The following is a 3,579-nucleotide window of genomic DNA, read 5'->3' as shown; positions in this document are numbered from 1 at the left end:
GGGTAAAAAAGCGTGAAAATTTAATGCAAGGCCCCTGGTATATAGTTACAACAGCAGTTGAAAAATATTATAAATACATAGGCAACATTTTTTTAAAGTTCAAATTTTGACAACATTTTTCAAATTTGAAATTTAATAATTATTTTGTAGTTAAGAATCTATAAAATGTTCAACTGTTGTAGCTAAGGATTGTAAATTTAAAACAAGATTCCACGTAAATAGGTTATATATAAACTACTTGATTGACCTTAATATCATTAAACATACTTAATAATATCATAGGCTGACTGACCATTTTCGCTCAGAATCGTTTTTCTGTACAGCAGAGCGATATCCACTTATCCACCTTTTTACTTTTAATTTAAAGTGTTTTCGTGATATAATATAGAAAAAGATAAATATTATGCCATTATGGTACCTACAACAGACGGTTATCCGAACGCGTAGTTACTATCAATGTTATAGGGTGGAGCGATAAAAAATATTATTATTTTCATATGTGTATTTTTTCTTCTGCTTAAGGAAAGAAAAATAATATACCAGGCCGTGCCACATGAATCGGATTGTGGTTCGGTAATTGCTTTTACATTTGATGTAGGTACGATTATCTGCTATTCACTGTTGTATACGCCCGAGGTAATGGAACCTTTACCGATCACGACCATTTATTTCTATAAAATATATTTTATATGGTTTTTTCTTGTATTATGTTAGTAGTTGGACAATATTCTCATAAACGCGAGACGGGTCAGAACTCAGAGATACCTAAGTGGCGACACACAGGCAGCAAACAGCCACTCCTGTCGTCACGAGTGGATAATAATATATAGTGCTATGTTGTAATTGTTATTTTATCTGTTCGCCAGCGTTAGAACTGGTCGTATCTCTAGAATAATATTGTTATTACTGTCGGTGGTGGGTTTCTACAATGCATTATAATATTAGTATTATTACTTTGAGTTATGTTATAGTCTGTTCACATCCTTCTCAGTATATTTTCTTTGGTTCCGGGACATAATGTTATGCAGTCAGGACATTTGCGGCCAGTCCTTAGTTTCGTGCCAGTTGAAGGTCAACTTATCTACCTGAGTATCAAATCTAAGGAATTATATTATTTATATTATACTGTATAGGTACTAAATACATAAACTCCCTTTCACACTTTTTAGAATTGGCAGTATTTTTTACTGATGTGTTTTTTAGCTTATTGTTATAATTATTATTATTACCATTTTAAACACCTAATTAATTTAATAATACCATATTTGTCAATCAATTCAGTTAGTTATTCAGGTGTATTGATAACCATTGTGTAAGCAAAAGGATTGCCTTTAGTCGTTTCGAAGATATCAAAAGAATTATTCATTTTAAATTCAAATTATTATACTGTATTCCTCTACAATAAAGTATAAGGCGTATACTATACCCAGTGATGTAAAAATACCGTATTTTATTTTTCAATCGTATAATACGTGTATTATACATATATTGTACGTGTATAATACAGTATTTTACAAAAATCGTATGGCGTTTGGATTAATGTTAAATATGAGTATATAGCTACCAGAGTGCAATAATAATATTGCAGTTTATTGATGAATAATGATGCAATTTGATTATTAAATTATGTAATGGCAGTCTGGTAATAAATTAATAACTAATAGTAAGTATATGGAAATAGATTAGTTCATTAATTTTAATTAGTACCTATGCAATTATTTAATTGTAAGTGTTGTAGTGATCGCCGTGAAGGACACGTTGAACACTAATACAATAATTATTTAAACGACGTAGCACGTTCGTTGTCGTCTTGAGTCGTGGTTGAGAAAGATAGGTAAATAATTAATAACACTTTTTAGACTTTTTAAATATGACAATTACATAACACTTTATTATTACAAGTTTGAATTACAAAATAACTATAAGCACTGTCGTAAGCTTGATAGACCTACGACGAGGGCTGACTATCTTCTAAGTAATAGTAGGTGCTCTACCCGTATTTATGCGGGTTCTAACAATGACGTATTGCCAATACGGTATTGGTGGCGTGATATCTATATTCTAATATTACTTCCCTAGTAATGTCAAATTGAATAATTATGATGGGAGTAGGTAAAACAACTTGTTGTTTTCACCTCTGATCAACGCTTCCTGTATTTAGGCCTATTTTACATTGCATATTACTACCTACATTACCCATTATAAATTACACTAAATGTATAATTTATTCTACGTGATATTGTTTAATATCGTATTATAGCTGTGGGTATTAATACATCCCTAATATTGTTGAATTGCACTATTTTGTGACTCGGTAAAACAACTTGTTGTTTTCACATTTGCTCTATGTTTCCTGTTATTTAGAATTATATTAATACCTACGTTTTTACTCATCGATTATACTATGTATAATTTATTATTTTACTTTTTTTATTTAAAATAGTATAATGGCTTTTGGGTTTACTACAGTGTTTACTGTGGCTACTGGCTACACAAATAGTAAGCGTAGACCCAAAACATTATAGTTCTAATAAAAACAAAGTTTTAACAAAAAAAGAAAGCAACTTTATTGTAAAATACAGAAACATAAATAAATAACTTTTTGAAACAATTTATCAGAAAAATATTAATAATTAAATATAAAATATACCTAATTAGTAATCACCATCATTACTCTTTTGCAATTTTAGATTGTGCTTAACATACCCTAGTTTAGAAGTTATCTCTGTTGTTAATCTATTCTTTTTAGCTATATTTCACTAGTCCATAAGTTGAAAATGATCTCTCTGTCGAAGCTGAAGTAGGTAGACATTGTCAAATTTCCGATGCAACTTTTGCCAAATTTGTAGATGAACAAATTCCATTCCACCGTGTTATTATGTTCATATGATAACCATCAGTTTTAGTATTTAGACAATTCCATACAAAATCTCTGGCCCATTATGTACTGCATATATTTCATCTTTATTATTGATCTAGCATTTATCACTGGTTTTTTTTTATACATGACGTATAATACGCTAGTATAATACAATATTATACAATTTGTACTATACAATTTACATCACTGACTATACCTATCAAATATTCAATAAATGTTATCTATGGATGATCTAACTAATTTACATAATATAATAATTCCAACACATATAAGTAAATATATTATAATAAACTTTACCGATAATTATACCCATACACCACTAAATGTCCAAATATTAATAAAACGTTATATCCAATAATAATACACTGTCAAACTCTCCAGTACCTATATGGGAACACATTAATTTTACAATAAATATATATTATATAGGTACTATCAGACCCTAAAATTGTGTGTAGTACGACACAATTTGTGTAGTACGAAAAGTGTATAGTGTGTAGTACGAAATTGAAAAGTGTGTTATTCTAATTAAACCTTTATAATAATATAATGTATAATTTTATATCTTCACATTTTTTTTATATTTTAATGGTTTTTTGCCAAACCACATTTTAATTATTATCTACTACACAGACACAAAGTAAACAATATTTTGTGTTGTTACGCCTTATACTCTTATTATAGTTATTATTATGACG

Source organism: Metopolophium dirhodum, chromosome 1 (assembly GCF_019925205.1).
Source record: "Metopolophium dirhodum isolate CAU chromosome 1, ASM1992520v1, whole genome shotgun sequence".
Lineage (NCBI taxonomy): Eukaryota > Metazoa > Arthropoda > Insecta > Hemiptera > Aphididae > Metopolophium > Metopolophium dirhodum.
The sequence above is the reverse complement of the archived record's forward strand: the minus strand, read 5'-3'. Positions refer to the sequence as shown.